At 36.6% G+C, this 19,676-nt stretch overlaps 1 long non-coding RNA gene across 1 annotated transcript in view; it reads right to left on the bottom strand.

The window, feature by feature from the left end:
- Nucleotides 1-4,886: 4,886 nt before the first annotated feature.
- LOC108520034 (uncharacterized) overlaps nucleotides 4,887-19,676 on the bottom strand; it is a 21,401-nt gene continuing 6,611 nt past the window's right edge. The window contains exon 2 of the long non-coding RNA XR_001882809.1: nucleotides 4,887-5,390. This is a non-coding gene — a long non-coding RNA (uncharacterized LOC108520034). The remainder of the gene's footprint in view (nucleotides 5,391-19,676) is intronic.

The raw sequence follows: 19,676 nt of genomic DNA, 5'->3' as shown, positions 1-19,676 counted from the left end.
GGTGCAGCTAAAACAAGTATCTGGAAAGTTATTAATAGCCCCAAATATCTTCTTACAAAAGATAATTAAGTGGTTTATTTAAGAAGTAGCTTAGAGAATGGAAAGAACAGTAAGAAAGTTGAAGATAATTAAAACAGAAGCACAATTTAATAATCAGAAAAAAGTTAATGGAGATTTTTTTTTTTTTTTTTTTTATTTTTCCTCTGTCGCCCGGGCTGGAGTGCAGTGGCCGGATCTCAGCTCATTGCAAGCTCCGCCTCCCGGGTTCACTCCATTCTCCTGCCTCAGCCTCCCGAGTAGCTGGGACTACAGGCGCCCGCCACCTCGCCCGGCTAGTTTTTTGTATTTTTTAGTAGAGACGGGGTTTCACCATATTAGCCAGGATAGTCTCGATCTCCTGACCTCGTGATCCACCTGTCTCGGCCTCCCAAAGTGCTGGGATTACAGGCTTGAGCCACTGCGCCCGGCCTGGAGATGATTTTTTAAAACTTCCTTCGAAAGCTAACCATCTAGGCAAACCTGCAGGAAGTTTGATCAGTATATATATCTATATTGATCTATCTATCTATCTATCCAGAGATTAATGCATTAGTCATATAATGGCATACTATTGTATAGCAGCTAGACTGAGTAAATCAGATCCACATGCATCAATATAGAGAAATCACAAAAACATAAGAAAAGAAAGTTGTGATAAAAATTTCCATAGTTTACTTGTTTAGTTATTGAGCAATGTTTTATATGTTTATACATATACATGTATGTACTTACACACACATTCATGCATATGCTACAGATATTTATGTGATAAATATCTATTTTTATAGGTAACTGAAGCATATGACATAATGTTAGAATTTTTAAGTCTTTTTTTAAACTAATGAAATAGTACACATATGCTTGATGGTTCTTTTCAGCTTTTCTCTATCCCATTAGCTTTTTCCCTCCACAGAGGTAACCATTATTCTGTCAGTGTTTTTATTGTTATTTCTTTTAAAATTTCCCAGCTAGTTCATTTTTTATTTTGAAGAAACAAACTTTTTATTTCCCAGTTTTATCTGAAACATAACCATGAGTAATAGCATAGAAAAGTAGAAATTTGCCTTCTTCAGAAAGTTTTTAATTTGTTCTTTGTAGCACATGGTATAAAATGTTTAAATCGGGCAATGATCTAGATTATTTAACATGTAATTATTTTTCAAATCAGATGTACTAGAAACATATTTAAATATTGGGCTAATCTTGATATCACAAAGCAGAAAATACAGCATGTTAATTATTTTTAGGCATCCACTTTTACAAGCTCTTTTTGGGACAGGCAGGGAACTGGGCAAAATGTGCCAATTGAAAGAGCAAGTACTAGCCTTCCCACAAAGAGAAGATACCATAATATCTAGAAATGACCCGTAGAATAGGTAAAATAGTATATACATTTATGTTAGATGTTGTTTAATTGAACATTGGGCAATAATCAAAAGTTCCAATGTTAGTGCTTTCATGTTGTGTAATACTGGACACTATAAATAAGAGGTCCAAGATTTAACTGCTTTTTTCTTTTTTTTCTTTTTCTTTTTTTAAATTTTGAGACAGTGTCTCACTTTGTCACCCAGGTCAGAGTACAGTGGCATGATCTCGGCTCGCTGCAGCCTCTGCCTCCCAGGTTCAAGCGATTCTCCTGCCTCAGCCTCCCTAGTAGCTGAGATTACAGGGGTGTGCCACCATGCCCGGCTAATTTTTATATTTTTAGTAGAGGTGGGGTTTTGCCACGTTGCCCAGGCTGGTCTTGAACTCCTGGTCTCAAGTAATCCACCCACCTTGGCCTCCCAAAGTGCTGGGATTACAGCCATGAGCCATCGCACCCAGCCTAACAGCATTTTTTTTAATCAAAAATCTTTGGAGAGGCCATGCGTGGTGGCCTCTTCCGAGGTCCTTCTTCCTAGATCTCCCAACGTAACTGTAGATAATCCAAATTATTTCCTCCCATGGATCTCTGCTCTTTGCTGCAGAACTAATAGGGTGATATTTGTTAAGATTCTAATAGTCATGCATTTCCTCCCAACAAAATTTATAACATCTGTGGGAAAAAACTCACAATGTAGTTTCTCTTTTTCTATTTTAGAAAATTATAATTCTTCTTTGACAATTTTATTTTCTAGAATTTTCTTTTACTTGTCCAAGGAACAATTTCATTCTTTGAAATGACTAAGCCCGAAAAATTCACATTGACATTGAGGACTACGGGAAAAAAATGAGTGTTTTCCTAGATGCTATGGACAAATAAAACAGAAAAAAAATGGAACATAGAATTGACATTAACTACAGGTCTTTAGAGCACGGGTTCATTTGGCTAATGTGGAAAGAAGTGTAGGAAAACGTGAAAGGCAGTGCCCAGTGCTTTCTTAACAAAAGGTGGCTTTTTGCACTAATATATACTCCATCCCCCAAAGTCTTACATGTTGCTTTTGTGGAATAAAAATTGTGTGTGTATATATATTTCATGCAATATATTGTAGTAATTAATCCCTACCATCAACAAAAATTAATTTTCTGACACAGGTAGCCTATGAGTTTTTTCCCCTCTAGGATTTTTGTTATCCATCTTATGTACCTTTCCTCTGTTTTTGGAAACTTTTAATATTAAGTGTACCAGTACATGCAGACTGATTAATGATTACACAGTCTTACTCTCAGCTGTGGTAAAGGCCAATATCAGAAAGCCAAATTGCCTTTTACTCACTCTCGATTACACTGTTGGGTCCTTTCACAGTTTATCAGTCCCTAGGATCTTTCTTCAAAATTAAGAAATAAATTGCCTTTCTCAAAGAGATATTGTGCTTGAATATCATGAGGGGAAAACTATCATTTACTAACTACAGTATTTCCATATGGCAAGAATCTCCTCTATGAGTCGCAATTGACAAATTAGTCAAATCTCAGCTTTTCTTTCTTATTTTTTCATGTCGTCTTCGTTTCAAATTTGAGAGATTTTGCATCTCTTACTTTCTAGCTCAAAAACTCATAGATGGCTTTAAAGGTGTTTTTATTTTTTGTCCCTTTTATTCTGCAGGTGTGGATAAAATATTTAAAAGAATTTTCACACAAATGCAATTATCCCCAAATATATCACATCAATATTTCACTTTTGGCATGCTGAATAAAAATAGTATATTCCAGTACATACTTGTGAATAAGTACAAGCTGTGAAATCATATCTTAAAACTCTTATCAAGTATTAGCCTGGGCAAAATAGCAAGATCCAGTATCTGCAAAAAATTAAAGAATTAGCTGGGCACAGTGGCACATACCTGTGGTTCCACCTGCTTGGGAGACTAAGGCTCCCTTAATCCTGGGAACTAGAGGTTGCAGTGAGCTATGATTGCACCACTGAATTCCAGCTTGTGTGACAGAACAAAAATCTGTCTCAAAAAAATGTACTAAGTTAGTCAAATTAATGTCTTTTTACTATTCATTGAAATTTCATGTGCTCTTCTACCTCTTCAGTTTTGAAGTGTACCGTTATTAGCAATTCATGTAAAATCCCTACATTCTTAGAAAACTACACATATTCATTAATACATGCATTTTTACTAGACATTAAGCCAGGCTTTAAAAGTAATAGTTTTAAACATTCTTAGATCCAAAAAAAAAAAAAGTCATATAAAACTCAAGATATATTCGTTTACCACAACAATTTTATTTTTCTGGACAATACATAAATATGCCAACATATTCTTAGTGGTACAGTGCCTACTGAGGTCGGGTCCTCGTGTGTTATATGGGAACAATTAATTTGAGTTGGAATGCTCAGGGGAAACATGGTGAAGAGGAGATCGTAAATGGCTTACCCAGTGTGTGGATATATAGAGACCAAAGGGAGTAGAGGATTATAGTTAGAAATTTGAGTAAGTCTTGTTTAGGAAAGAGTAAAGTGTTTGACCTTTATGAAAGCCACAGACCTACACTGGGAAACAGCAAAGATAAAATTAGACTAAAAGAGCAGGTTGCATTGTGGAGGATCTTCAAAAGGACATTTTACTATAAAAAAAAAAAGGCAGAGATTCACTGAATGTTTTTGAGTGGGTGTAAGCGAAATGGTGAAATCTGTGATTTAAGAAAATAAACGTAGAGCAATGTTTATTTACGTATGTTCTCAGGATTATTAATTAATGAGGTTACGCCAAAAGTGTCTCCAAGGTCAAATACATGTGGAAAATTGTGGGTTTCTTTACTGCAAATTTTCTCTAAGATGCTAATATGTTAATAGATGTTTTGACCATCCTAAAGAAAAATACAGGATTTGGCAAGCATGACCATGAAACTCTTTCTAGAAAAGCCTGCATGGATCAAGGATTAATGGCAAAAACTGTAATTACTTTCACACCAACATAATATAGAGATAAATACTTAATACGATAAATATTCCAACCAATTACCTTGATTAGATTTATGAATATATCAAGTTATCACCTGGTGATATAGTTTGGATATTTGTCCACTCCAAATCTCTTGTTGATACATGATCCCAAATGTTGTAAGTGCGGCCAAGTGGGAAGGTTTCAGTTTATGGGGTTGGATCCCTCATGAGTGGCTTAGTGTCCTTCCCAAGGTAATGAGCAAGGGCTTGCTCTATTAGTTCACAGGAGAGCTGGTGGATTAAAGAGGCTGGCATCTTCTCCCATCTCTCTTGTTTACTGTCTTGCCATGTGACCCGCCTGCTCCCCTTTACCTTCCCTCATGTGTACGAGCTTCCTGAGTCCCTCAGCAGAAGCAGATGCTGATGCCATGCTTCTTGTAAATCTGTACAACCCTAAGCCAAATAAACCTGTTTCCTTTATAAGTTACCCCAGCTCAGGTATTGTTTTATACCAACACAAAACAGATTAATATGCATGTACACACCAAAAATATGTGCATTTATTATTAATAATAAAAAAGTAATACCACATGGCATAAATGGGAAAATAGAAGATCTATCATGTGGGAAGATTTTCTCAAACACAGATGCATGGGATTGGGAAAAGGAAAGCTCAGATGGGATGAGCTGGGATCTTGGAATGTCCTCATTCAGTGAGCACAGTGAAGATGGAGAAGATGACCTTCTCAGCAGATGACCTGTGAGCCAATCTTATGAAGAATGAGCAGATGGAGTCCTGGGTCCTGCATCACTGGGTTTGGGGCATTCCCTGGAATCTGGGACAGCCACTGCCTAAGCATCTGCCAGGACCCCTGGCAGTCCCACTGACTGTTTCTCATCAAAACCAGCTGAATTTTTCAAGGTACCTAAAGTATCACTGTTTTTTCAAGTCGAGTTCTTTCTTCCCCAAGGGGGAAGTGATGTCTTCTCCAAAAATGCTGAGGCAGTTTTCAATGAGAAATTGTACAGTAGAAACCTGTAACACAAAAGGGGAAAATAGGGTGCTCTTTTCATTTGACATAGGTATAAATCACATTTCATCTGTGAATCTTGGAGTGAAAAAAACATGAAATTCAGAATTCTAAGAAAAATTCAGAGTTGATACATAAAGGCATGAACCAGTTTTCTCTAAGAAACAACTATGATCCTTTCAAGAGCATTTAGGGCATGTATGTTAACATACTTATAATCAGTGGGCTAAAGTTATAATTTATAGCGTAGCTTAATAGTTAACACTTTATATCAGTGCTCTTATCTTTAAAAATAGGGTAATTTTCAAGTAACCCCTGTAGGATATTTGGAGTGAAGATATATATTCTTCAATTCTTGTAGAATATGTACAACTTTAAAGCACCCAATAGAATTATAAAACACCCAATAGATAAAAACTTGTGAAATTCACTTGTTAAATATCTTAAATTTGGGAAGCAGACATTCTCTGAGGGTCTTTTGTGAAGGAAGGAGGCAGCTGGAGAGAAAATGTCTGCTAGTCTAACTGCAATCCCTTTCTATGCATTGCCTCTGGGTGATCTTGAGAGAGAGCTGGAGTCTTACTATTAGGTACATTGTAGCTCCATTAGGATATTCTAGAATGTTTTACTAGTTTTCTCATTCCAGCAGCAGAGACAAAATAATAGCCAAGTAGTTGCTTGAATGTCAATTGTGAGCCCCGATTGACAGAGAAAGGCAATATGTGCAGAGCCATGAGTGCTGACATTATCCAAACCACCAATAAGGTGTCAGTAATGACCAGAGAAGCTGGGCCTTATCACCACTGCCATTGTTGAGATGAGGAAACCGTGGCTTGGAATCTTTGCCTAAGGTTATACATCCCTCAGTGATGAGACTGAGAGTTGAATCTTGGCTTGTCAAACTCCAAAGACCAGGTTGGTTTTTATCATGTTACACAACTTTCTTATCTCTTTGTGGTATAGTTAATCTAGTGTTTTGTCTCCTACATGGGAAAAAAGAAGTGGCTCACTACTCTCAATTTCCTGTTTAACAAACTACCTTCTTATATACTTTCTACCACTCCTACAATAGGATAAATGACTCTGCTACTCCAGAGAAGTGTAAAGTGTACACCTTAAAAAAATGATTCATCATAGTTAATATCCTGAATTTCAGGTTCAAAGTGGGAGCTCTGCTCCCCAGGGCATAAAAGTGCAAGACCTCATTACCTTTTTCATGAATCCATTTTCTACTTCTGAGCAGCAGGAAGTAGACAGCTAAAGAATGCTTGGGGCTATACACTTGTATAAATTATAAGCTGTCATCTGATTGGCTGTGGAATGCTGCTCAATGTTATGTAACACTCCAAAAAGGTATCGCAAGAGAACAACATTGGCCTTGCATTACTGTGCCCTGGATGTGAGACATGGAGTCAAAGGAGATTATTTTGGAGCTTTAACATTTAGTGACTGTTCTGCTGGGATTTGGACATGTAAGAAGTCTGTTGCCCCCTTTTTTTGGCCAATTTATCCCTTTTGGAATGAGAGCATTTACTCAATGCCCGTACCCCTATTATACCTTAGAAGTAACTAACTTGTTTTTGATTTTACAGGCTCATAGGCAGAAGGGACTTGCCTTTTCTCATATGAGACTTTGGACTTGGAATTTTGAGATAATGCTGGAATGAATTCAGACTTCGGAGGATGGTTAGGAAGGCATGAAACGTGAAAGAACATGAGATTTGGGAAGGGCCCAGGGCAGAATTATATGGTTTGACTCTGTGAACCCACCCCAATCTCATTTGAATTGTAATCCCCGGTGTTGGGGGAGGCACCTGGTAGGAAGTGGTTGGATCGTGAAGGTGGTTTCTAATGGTTTAGCATCATCCCCCTAGTGCAGTCTTGTGACAGAGTTCTCAAAAGATCTGCTTGTAGCACTTCCCCCTTCACTCTCTCTCTCTCTCCTGCTCCACCATGGTAAGACAGCTTGCTTCCCCTTCACCCTTCTGCCATGATTGTAAGTTTCCTCAGGCTTCCCCAGCTATGCTTTTTGTGGAGCCCGTGGAACTGTGAGTCAATCAAACCTTTTCTCCTCATAAATTACCCTGTCTCAGGTAGTTCTTTATAGTAGCATGAAGACAAACTAACACAATCACTAATTTTTCACAGATGTTGTCAGTTTAGTGAGGATTTCTTTTCCCTTTGTCAAATTTTTAGCCAGGGCTCCTCATGAGCAGGTGTTTGCCTTTGGGCTTTCCTCCCACTGCTGCTCTACCTGGGAAGAGGGTGCCCTCATAAGTCCCAGCCAAAGGGGAGGCTCCAGGGCATTGGAAGCCCAGAAACAACCTGCAAAACAATGTTTACAGAATGGAAATCCACACTGCAATCATCAGGAGTTGTCCACTAAGGGATGTGTTTTCCTCTTTCATGTTTTATGGCTTCCTCACCATAGAACACTTGCTGTGAGGTAGATTGTTGCTTAAAGAATAAAGTTCCCTTTCTTTCATTTCTGATCTACCACTAATATTGGTGAGCTCTTGCTTTTCCTTTTTATCTGGCATGGATAGTATGTCAATATTCCATTTAGAACATAAATTAAAATTTGCATTTTGTAGGGCAAAGGAAATTTTCATAATAGCTATACAATAAAATCAATATAATACCTATACAATAAGTAAAACATATACAGTAAAAACAAATCCTTAGGGTAACCAGCAGTTAATCCACAATCAAGAATTGAGAACATGTTAAAATACGCATTCAGCATGGCTGCTCAGGAGCCATGATGAGTGGTGCCGCTGTAAGCCTGAGCGTTTTCTGTCATCTAGACACTGTTTTAACTAAATTAATGCATTTTACTTAAGCAAATATATTTCCAGTATTCATTTACTTTTTTTTAACTTACTTTTTTAAAACTTACTACTTTTTTTAACTTACTATTGCCCAGCAATACTGGCAATCTTGCCACAAATGTATCTAAATTATGTAGACTCTGCTGAATTGCTGTAAATAGTCCTTCAAAAAAGGCTGAAACAAAAGCATGTTTCAAATGAAGTTATTCTTGATAAGCGCTGTGATTGCCCTTCATTCCTTAATAAAAATCATGGCCTTGTCCTTATGGAATGTCCTGGGTTTGGAGGCTCTCTGTCTCCCTCACTTTCTCTCTGTCTGTCTCTCTCTCTCTTACACACACACACACACACACACACACACACACACACAGCGAGAGAGAGAGAGAGAGAGAGAGCTAATCTGCTCAAAATTGTGTTGCAAATAGAGAGTACAATCTAAAAATCTTTTCTTTTAATGTAAGGCTTGGAAACATCATGTTGGAGTCTCTTAAGTCAGGTATACATAAATAGCTAGCCAGATAGCCTCAATTCTTGATTGCAATAGGAATTCTTTCTTGTCTGGTAACACGAATCACTTTAACAAAAGGAAAATCACAAACCCGAAAAAGCTATATTTTATTTCAAATCAATCTCCTAAGCCCCATCCCTCTTCTACTCATCTTCTTCCAGATTAAATTTTTATTTAGGGCACACATATCATGTAGGTTAGGAAGCAATGCAGAAGTGTCTGCTTTAATCAGCGAATATAAATGTTATTTTATTTTAAATGTATTACAGAAATCCACTAGTACAGAAACAATTGATTTCTTAGGCCAAATTCTGGTTGCCCTGAGTTTTTTAGAGACGTTATTACATCATGCAGTCAAACTAAATTTAAATTAAAATATTGGACTTCATGTCACAACAGCAAGAAATTTTCACATTTTTAGAGAATTTTATATAAGGAACAATGCTATACAAATATTTTCTTGTTTTTGTCTATCTGAATGTCACTTTCTTTAATAAAAGTTCTCAGTTACGTAGACTTCCATCTTTCTTTTTCTGCAACCCTCATCCTCATCCTCACCCTCACATATGCCCACCTCTCCACAAGAAAACCTCAACAAATTATACCAGTTCTATCAATGTAAAGGAACAGACACTTAAAAGCAAAACAGGGTTGAAGTGGTGTGCACACAAATGCCCCCAAATCTATGGTGTCACGAAAGACTTGTCTCCTTTTTTACCAATTCAGGAGAGGCATCCGTTACCTAATTCTCAGGACCAGCATCTAGGGTATGTGGTTTCTAGTCAGGTGTTTCTTATGTCAAAATTTACAACAAAACATGTACTTCAGGACTCCTCATACTAACATGGAGTCCTTGGATGATAATCAGGTTAAGTAGGGATGGGAGGAACCAGGAAAGAAGATGTTGAAAGAACATTGTGGTAGAGAAGATTGGAACTTTCTTATTAAGATTTTTACAAAATTTTTTGTATATGTGTAAATATATATGTTATTAGTGCTCTAAAATTGTAGCCCGATTTTATTATGCTATCACTTTCAGTTCACACAAAATTTAAAATAGGAATACAAGAAGAGTACCCATCTATAAACTAATGTTATATCTTCGTTGTTTTCAATTCCTTAATGTGGAGGGACAAAATATGACCTTGATATATATATCAAACATATACATATTTGAATATATATGAATTCAAAATCAAAGTTGATTTTAACTAAAAATAGTTTGTTGGTAACTTAAAGTTATTCCTAGCTTTATTAGTGACCAGTTGATGATGTCATTTGTTGTGTCTGACTTTGTTACTGTTGTGGCTATAGACTGTAAAAAGGAAATTTAAAAATCGCTATAAATTAAGAATTGTAATGCATAAGATTACATAATTATTTTCACATTATTATCTGTATTCTAAAGGCAAAGTTTGTTCCAGGTAATGACCAAGTCAAGCACATGTAGAGCATGAATCCTTAATTAAAATTTATTTTCATTCCTTTATATAACATGAAACCAGAAGAAAGAATTTCAGTAAAACATATATCTCTCTTAAAATAAAGGACTTGTGGCACTTGTGATATCACAGCTCACGCAAGAAAGAGGAAGACCGAGAATTCAGAGAGGGCACAGGGGCTGCCCCTCAGCCTCGGGAGGCCACTTCCGCAACGGAGGGAACAGTTTTAAAAGGAGGAGCTGGGCCCTTTCTCTCTTCCCGGGTTGTGTTTTTATCATATGGCTTATTTCTTTGCACATCACACATTCAGTGCTAGTAAAATCAGAATAACAACTAGCTATAAAAGACATTTTTTCAAATCCCCAGGTAGCGAGCAATTTCTCTGTCAAGCATCACAGTTACTAAGATATTCGTTGTTGAAATCTGTTGAGACAATTAAATAAAATTTTAGAAATTTAAGTTCCATTTCCAACTCTGCCAGATAGTAGAGTATCTATAATAGCTCTCTATTGCACTTCACATTGAGAAACTGCTCCATAAAAATAGGAAGACAATTTGCAGAAAATAACCCAAAAGGATTAACAAGATTCTGAGATGACATCTATTGTACTCTGAATTTCAAAAGACGTTACTTTAAATTAAGGCAATATGTAACCAAGGATATTTACTATGCATATACATTCATAATGAGGGCCCCATTCTCTGATAAACAGTGCTTAAAGAAGACAAATTAAAAACCTCAGTGAACTCCCATGGACCTTATACATGATGTTAAAAAATGAAGCTAGAGGAAAACTTTTTTATAATTCATTGCTTTCCCTTTCATTTTATTTTTCTCTCTTACGGACTAATTGCTTGACATAACAGATGGCCCTGAAAGTTGTTAATTAGATTTTTATAAACAAAGGTATCTTAAACTCATTGGCTTCAAACTATGCTGCTTGTGGCCCTAAGGATTGTGAAAAAGTGTCTCAGAACCCAACAACAGGGTTCAGAGCACCCAAACTCAGGGATGTCAGGGGCTGCTTATGCTAAAGTGTCTAGGGGGGTGTGAGCACTGGACTCTAGCATAGAATTTAATTAAAAGGAAAAGTTCTGTTATTTTTTTAAATGTCTGAAAGTCCTTCCATATAATTTCAAAACTCTACCATGAAATATTTTATAAAGTAAAAATCTCTTTTGAAATGACAATATGCATCCCTTACTTTATATTGTTTGTAGGATAACAGGTTTTCATGGCATAAGGAACATATTAAATTCAAAATAATATTTACAAGGATATGTATACTTCTTCTTGAGGTTGTTCTCCTTGTAGATAGAGCTCTTTGTAAGCAAATAACTTTTTAAAATAAATTTTTATCAAATCATTTTTTAAAAAATGAAACATGATTTTTTTTCCCATATGAGCTAAAGTATTTCTTGATGCAGTAAGAACCAGGAAAATATGAGACATTCTCAAGAGTTGAGGCCAACTTTAAGATGATCTAGACATTCAAATTATGAGACCAAAAGCAGCTATTACAATTATGCTCAATTACATAAAAGAAATTAGCTTTCAAGAGTGAAAGTGAAAGGATAAAAATATATGAAAGTCTTAACATAGAAATATAAATATTTTAAAATGAAAGTTTTAGATCTGGAAAGATCTGCAAGAAAAAATTTCCTGGATGAGCCAAATAGCATAATTGAAATGACAAATGGAAGAGACAGTGAATTTGAAGACAAATCAATAGAAAGTATCCAGTCCTGGGCCAACACAGTGGCTCATGCCTGTAATCCCAGTACTTTGGGAGGCCGAGGCGGGTGGATCACAAGGTCAGGAGATAGAGACCGTCCTGGCTAACACGGTGAAACCCCACCTCTACTAAAAATACAAAAAACTTAGCTGGGCGTGGTGGCGGGCGCCTGTAGTCCCAGCTACTCAGGAGGCTGAGGCAGGAGAATGGCATGAACCTGGGAGGTGGAGCTTGCAGTGAGCCGAAATTGTGCCACTGCACTGCACTCCAGTCTGGGCAACAGAGTGAGACTCTGTCTCAAAAAAAAAAAAAAAAAAAGTAGCCAGTGCGAAGAAGGAGAATAAAGGGGTTGAAAAAAATTAACAGATCCTTGGGAACATGTGGACAATAGCAATAGGTTTAATAACTGCATGTACTCACTCACATGTAGAAGCTAAATAAAAGTTGATCTCACAGACATAAAAAGTAGAACAGAGCTTACTAGAGGCTGACGGAATGGAGGGATAGAGAAATATTGGTAATGGACACAAAATTACAGATAGCTAGGAGGAATACTTCTACCACTGTAGGATGACTATATTATATATTTTCAAATAGCTAGAGGAGAGGATACTGAATGTTCTCAACACAAGAAATGATAAATATTTGAGATGATGAATATGCTAATTATTTTGATTTTATCATTATACGTTTATGTATCAAAAGATCACTGTATATCCTGTAAGTGTGTACAATCACGTGTCAATTAAAAAATAAAAATTAGGCTGGGCGTGGTGGCTCACACCTGTAATCCCAGGACTTTGAGAGGCCGAGGTGGGAAGATCATTTGAGATCAGGAGTTCAAGACCAGCCTGACCAACATGGTCCAACATTTTAGTAGAAACCCCATCTCTACTAAAAATAGTAAAAATTAGCTGGGCATGGTGGTGTACGCCTGTAATTTCAGCTACTTGGGAAGCTGAGGCAGGAGAATCACTTGAACCCAGGAGGTGGAGATTGCAGTGGAGCTGAGATCATGCCACGTCACTCCAGCCTGGGCAACACAGCAAGACTCTGTCCAAAAAAAAATGAAAACTTTTAAAATTTTAAAATAAATTTAAAATCAATTTTAAAATTAAAATTAATTTTAAATTAATTTAAATTTTTAATAAAATTAATTAAAATTAAATTTTTGAAAGTTTTAATATAGCTCATAACTGTAAATCCCAGATAAAGAAGAGACAAAATGGTCTAGAAAAAAAATACTTAAGTAATAATGCTAAAAGTTCCCAAGTTTGCAGAAATAAAAATTTACAAACCACACAGACACACACAACAGCGTGAACGAGCGAATCAGATTCAAAGAAACCATGCTTGAATATTAAGTCAAACACTCAAAGCCAACATATAAAAAAGAAAATCTTGAAAGTAGTAAAAATGATGAGAATAGAGACAGGTGATCAGTGTTAATGATCATCATGCACTCAATAACAGCAGAGACCAAACACAGTGAAATAGCTTTAAGTGTGAACAGGAAAAGGCAAGCAAAATTCTATACTTGAAGAAAATATCTTTCAGAGTGAAGGTGAAGACATTTAGATAAAAGAAGCTAAGAAAATTGTTGGTGACAGACCTACCACTATAAAGAATGGTAAGAAATTTCTATAGGATGAGGCTTCAGAACATGAATGATGAGGCATAAAAAGGCGTAGAATGTTTATTCTTATAAATTATAACTAAAATCAAATTTACTTTTCTTAAAATTCGAGCAGAGTTCTTTGAGGAAACAATCTGATAGATACCATTTGCCACAATCAATCAAAGCAGGCAGACAAGAGTGTCCTTCACCCACAGGAGGCGCTCTCTAGTCTCAGCCTCCCTCAGCAAATGCATCTGGTATTGGAATAGGCTCAGAACATTCACCATGGCTTGCTTATTGGCCAGGAGAACTTTTTTGACTATCCTTTATGCCAACCTACAAATTATCCTATTTTGTGATCATAAGACTTGCTGTAAAGGCGCAAATGCAAAAAAAAAAAAAAAAAAAAAAGCAAAAAAAAAAAAAAAAAAAAGGAGAACATCTTTATGAACAACTTGGCTACTGCACTACAACTTTAGAAATCAAAGCTTACACAATAATTGAAGCTCAAAGTTTGATTATTTTCCCCAGTAGCATTAAAAAAAATGAGGTAGACATATGCCGATCACTTAAAAGTGATGTCCTTCTCAGCTCAGTTCAATCCTGACATTCTTCAGAATGAAAGACTCAAAACTCCTGTGTATTTGACATAACAGCTAACTGCATTACCTGACCCCAGAGTGGATCCTGTGCTGGAAAAGAAACATTATTGGGGTCAACCAACAAAATTGAAACATGAATGGGAGATTAAAACATGCTACCAATGTTAAATTTACTGAAGTTGATAACTGAATGGTGGTTATAAAGAGAATAACCTTATTCTTAGGAAATGCATAAGTATTTAATAATAAGGGGCCATGGTGTATATAACTGTCCTTCAAAAATAGGTATGCACATACATATATATGGAGAAAAAAAGAGAGTCAGAGAAAAAAATAAATGAAAAAGCAGTGTGGTAAACTGTTAACAAATAGGTCAATCTGGGTAAATGGCACATGGGTATTCTTAGTGTTATTTTGTACTTTTCTGTATGCTTACAATTATTTCCAAATAACTGAAAGCCTTTAAAAATAAAATAAGTAAACATTTTTAAAAGGTGGAAACAACCAAAATCACTCTGTATGCAACTAGTGATGATTGGGAAAAAAAGTTTAATTTCAGTAAGAAATGTCTGCTTGTGAAAATCACTTTATTACAACAAACTATTAGAGTTTACGGACTTTTTTTTTTGAGACAGAGTCACACTCTGTTACCTAGGCTGGAGTGCAGTGGCATGATCACAGTTCACTGCAACCTCTACCTTTCAGACTCAAGCAATCCTCCTGTCTCAGCCTCCTGAATAGCTGAGACTACAGGCCGGTCTCACAGTGCCAGGCTAATTTTTTGTAGAAATGCAGTTTTCCCATGTTGGTCAGGCTGGTATCGAACTCCTGAGCTGAAGTGATCTGCCTGCTTTGGCCTCCCAAAATGCTGGGATTATAAGCCTGTGCCTGCGTGCCTGACCCAAGTTCATGAACATTTAACACGCAATATTCTTTTCAAGCTTAAGCATTGTGGTTAACGTGTATTCCTTTTGCTTCATATTGCTTAGTCCTTAATTTTTAAACATGTGAAAACATACATGGATATAAAAAAGTACACTTTTCCACACAATATTTTCTAAATATTTCTTTCTCTCCTCTCTTTAGCTCTCCTTTCCTTCCTCCCATCTCTATGTCATCCCTGTCTCTATCTTCTTTTCATTCTGCCTAAGGCAGAAACTTGGAATTTAATATTTGGTCTCAAAAACAGTTACAGAGACACATTTCTTGATGTCCTCAGTGAGGACTGGAAGGAGAATGCTTTCAGGTGGTCCTTCTCTTTGGTTAGATTGATGTACCTAATCAAATTTAGTAATACCCCAAAATAGAGTAGGATAAATTAGCTAATTGCTTATTTTCAAATCAATCTATGTTGCTAATATTTTTAATATACTTTATATTATTTTAAAAAACATGGGGCTAGATTCAGCAACATCAAATCATGGGTTGAAAAAATAGGCAAAATATTTCAGGAAAATAAAGCATGGCCTCCAAAATAACAGGTTGCCCTGTGATATCAGATTTGGGCAGGAGATCCAGTCCTCAAACACTCCTGCATGGATTGGAAGGCCCAACATCTTCTCGGGTTCAAGGGTAGAAAGTTGAGCAGAGTAACCTGCATGTATAGGAAATTTTCCTTTTTTTTTTTTTTTTTTAGAGACAGGGTTTGGGTCTGTCACCCAGGCTGGAGTGCAGTGGTTCAATTATAGCTCATTGCAGCCACTGCAGCCTCTGCAATCTTGACGCCCTGGCCACAAATGATCCCCCTGCCTCAGTCTCCCGAGTAGTTGGGATAACAGGTCAAGCTACCATGCCTGGCTTGGAAATTTATTTTATTTATTTATGTGTTTGTTTTTTAAAGGCTAGTCAAGTGAAGCAGTGGAAGTGGAGAAGGAATACATAAATCTGTAGCTTGTTGTGATCAATTAGTTGTAAACACCACTGCATTTGGACTAGCCTGGTTTGGAAAATTTATGTTTTAAGAACAATGCTAGCTCCAATCCATAGAATGGAGAGAAGGAAAAGTGAGAGTGGTAATCAGAACTTCCTCAAAAATAAACAAAACATACAGGTAAATGAGAAAACAGTATTTACACAGAGGCAGCCAAGTTAAATCTAAATAAAAAGTTGTTGGAGGATGGTCTAACAATTTATATTAAGGAAAAGGGGAATAATTTTGGAATACTGCTTTGCAGAGATTTTCATTCTTTTGTTGCAAATTAAAGATTTAAAATATGTATATACTGACAAAATACCTTGGAAGGAAAGAGCACCAGTGTTCCTGTAGTTCTGAAGAACTACAGTTTTTTAAAACGGGAGAAAAAGTTAAGCTACATAAAATATTTATAACAACATATTAAGACTGTCATTCTAGATAGAAATGCCAGTAGCTGGTTGTCACTGATGTGGGTACATGTGTAAATTGTACCATCCTCATAACTGAGCCTTGATGGGCTCTGCTCTTTCACAGGCAGTATTACAGTGATGGGAAGTAGATCTCAGAGTGGAAGACAGGTTGGTTTGGAAGTTAAACACTTAATTGTAACTATGTGATGCAAGCTATGTCCTCACAGGCAAGTCACTGAACTACTCTGAGCTCGCTTCCACAACTGAAAAGTGGGCCAGTTAAACCTCTGAGTGTTCTTGTAGCTTGAAGTGCTATTCAAATATACAGAATATTCGTTTTCAGGTTAAATCATACTTGTGAAATTTGGCATTTGGATGGAACACTCTTGGCCAAGAAACGATATGTTTTTAGAGAAAAAAACCCACAGTATTTTATTTCTTTATAAGATAAATAAATTGCAATATATGCAATTTGCTAAAATTGGTTCCTATTGGTTCCCAGAAAACTTACTCTTCATTACTACGATTCTCTGATTGAGGTCAGTTCACCTATTGTTTACTAAAGATTAATATTTTCTCCACTATTTCACTGCAACATTAATATGCAAATTGAAAATGTTTTAAGGTCTATTCATACATGGACTTATCACCCTCTCGCTATTTAAAAAATTGTAGTAAAGTTACGTATAGCATACAATTGACTGTTAGTGACATTTAGTCCATTCACAATATTATGTAACCATCAACACTATCTCTTTTCGGAACATTTTCATTACCCATAAAGCAAACCCTATACTCATTAAGCAGTCATTCCCCATGCCCCCCTGTTCCTAGCACCAATACCACATTTTGTTTACTCATTCATCAGTTGACAAACATATGATTTATTTCCACTTTTAGGCTATTATGAACAATGCTGCTATAAACATTTTGTATGAATGTATGTTTTTATTTTTCTTGGCTCTATATGTAAGACTGAAATTGCTGAGTCAAAAGGTAATTCTAGGTAAAACTTATTATGGAGTCATCAAACTTTTCTGCAGAGGCTGCCACATTTTATTTATCTACCAGCAATAGCTTCCCCACTCCCTATCTCCACACCATCTCAGGATGAGAGAGTGGGCCACCTACTTGACCCAAAATATGCATAATTACATATATCCCATGTCTAATTACTCATGCCAGTTTGTAGAAGAGTAATAACAGCAAAAGAAATAGGTGACAGTCATTGTTGTAAATGCCTTATACATATTCATATAGCTTTATAACCAATATAACAGCATAAACCTGGTTTCCATTCCCCCCTCCAATTTAAAAAAAGACTTTTTGAAAACTCTCTCATCAAAGATTTTATGTTTCCAGTTTGAACGTCCCTCTTTTACCTGCAACATAGAGAAGACATTAAGCAACAGAAACTGAAAACCTTTACAGAAATATTTTACGAAAAAGAAGATATGCAAGGAATGATACAAACATGCATTTCTTCCCAATAAGCTTTGGAAATGTTTTCCTAAAGCAAATAGCTGCATTGAAGATTCTGTTAAATTAATAACTTGGAAACATTTTATTTGTCTCAACCTTTTATGGTGATGCATGAGGTTTGGTAGAGTGGAGGGAGGAGGAAAGAAGAGTGTTGAGTGCATGTGATGAACACTCAAATAAGTATGAGATTTGGTGTGTGGTAGTTCAGAGCAGGAGCTACAAATTGCACGATCCCTGTGAACCCAAGAGTGTCAACCCTGGATGTCCACGGTAGGAAGCCACATTACCCATCCTTATGCCAGCCTAAGAATGTGTATTAGAAAACTAACCTGCATTCCGTGAATCAAACCTTTGTTTTAGACTGTCACCTCTCTACAGATAGCAATAAATAATCTGCTATACAAAAATTCAGGCAATCCAGTATATGATTATTTGATTAATTTCATTTGCATATTTTGTGTGTGTGTAGATGGCATCTTGCTATGTTGTCCAGGCTGATCTTGAACTCCTGCCCTCAAGTGATCCTCCCAAAGTGCTAGGATTACAGGTGTGAGACCACCCTGCCCGACCTATTTGTATTATTAGATTACATTTATTTACAGAGTTAATTTGGGAGTATAAAAGCAATTTTTCAAACTTAAATGGACTATTGAATAATACTTGGTGAAGAAGGATCTATTTTAGAGGTTTAAAAACACAGATAAGACTGGGCATTGGGAGATGTTGGAGAGGGAGTTCTAGAGACTTCCTCACTGAACTTTCCTTCCACAGCCCCTGAACACTCACTCCCCAAGTACTCAAAGAGCCCTGTTGAAAAACCACTGATCAAAACTAAAGGAGATTGTTCCAATAGTTACCATAATTTAACTACCATTTTCACATATTTGCACTGAAAAAAGTACAAAGTATGCAAGTGCCGTAGAGGAGGTCAAAAAGTTAGTTACTGGCTTAACAGATATCATATTAAAATGTTTTGCATTTTAAGAAAGTTTGGGGAAACATTTAATTAGTTTTCTCTACCTGTCCTAGATGATATGAAGTTGACTGTGCCCTTTCATAGCTAATCCACATGAACACACGACCAAGCTGGGGTCTTACCAGAAGGTGGCCACTAAATTCACCATGGGCCAGGCAAAGAGAAGGGATCTCCAGCACAGGTGCGGCCTTTGCTGGCTTTGTTCACACCATTGGCTGTCCACAGGTTGTTCAGTGGCATTTTATTTTTTAATCTGAAAGCATTTTCTGTACTTAGAAAGATAATCAACAATATCTCTGTCAGTTTGTTTCTTAGATGCTGTGGGAGCAGCTGTGCTCATGGAAAGATACCAGTTCTCCCTGTTCCAGGAAAAAGCAGGCCTAATTCATCTCTATTACCTTGTATGCATAACACAGGGGATACTTAGATGAGCGTTTACAAAATGTGTGTCGAGAGAAGCCTGGCTCAAGAAGGTGCTGCACACACTTTATGAATGTCAGCAAATAGCTATGGACTGACTGGTCAATTGAGTATGAACCACACTTTACCTTTTAAAGATGTTGCTTTTACAGAGAACCATTAATGCATTTATTATCTATCTCAAACTTACTTCAAAAACATTTTGAGGAACTGAACAAAGACTAAAAAATGCATGATTTATAAAAATAATAATATTTGGCCGGGCGCGGTGGCTCAAGCCTGTAATCCCAGCACTTTGGGAGGCCGAGACGGGCGGATCACGAGGTCAGGAGATCGAGACCATCCTGGCTA

This window comes from Rhinopithecus bieti, unplaced genomic scaffold (genome assembly GCF_001698545.2).
Source record: "Rhinopithecus bieti isolate Rb0 unplaced genomic scaffold, ASM169854v2 scaffold_48387, whole genome shotgun sequence".
In the NCBI taxonomy this organism is placed as follows: domain Eukaryota; kingdom Metazoa; phylum Chordata; class Mammalia; order Primates; family Cercopithecidae; genus Rhinopithecus; species Rhinopithecus bieti.
Note: the sequence above shows the minus strand (reverse complement) of the source record. Positions and strands in the feature narration are given on the sequence as shown.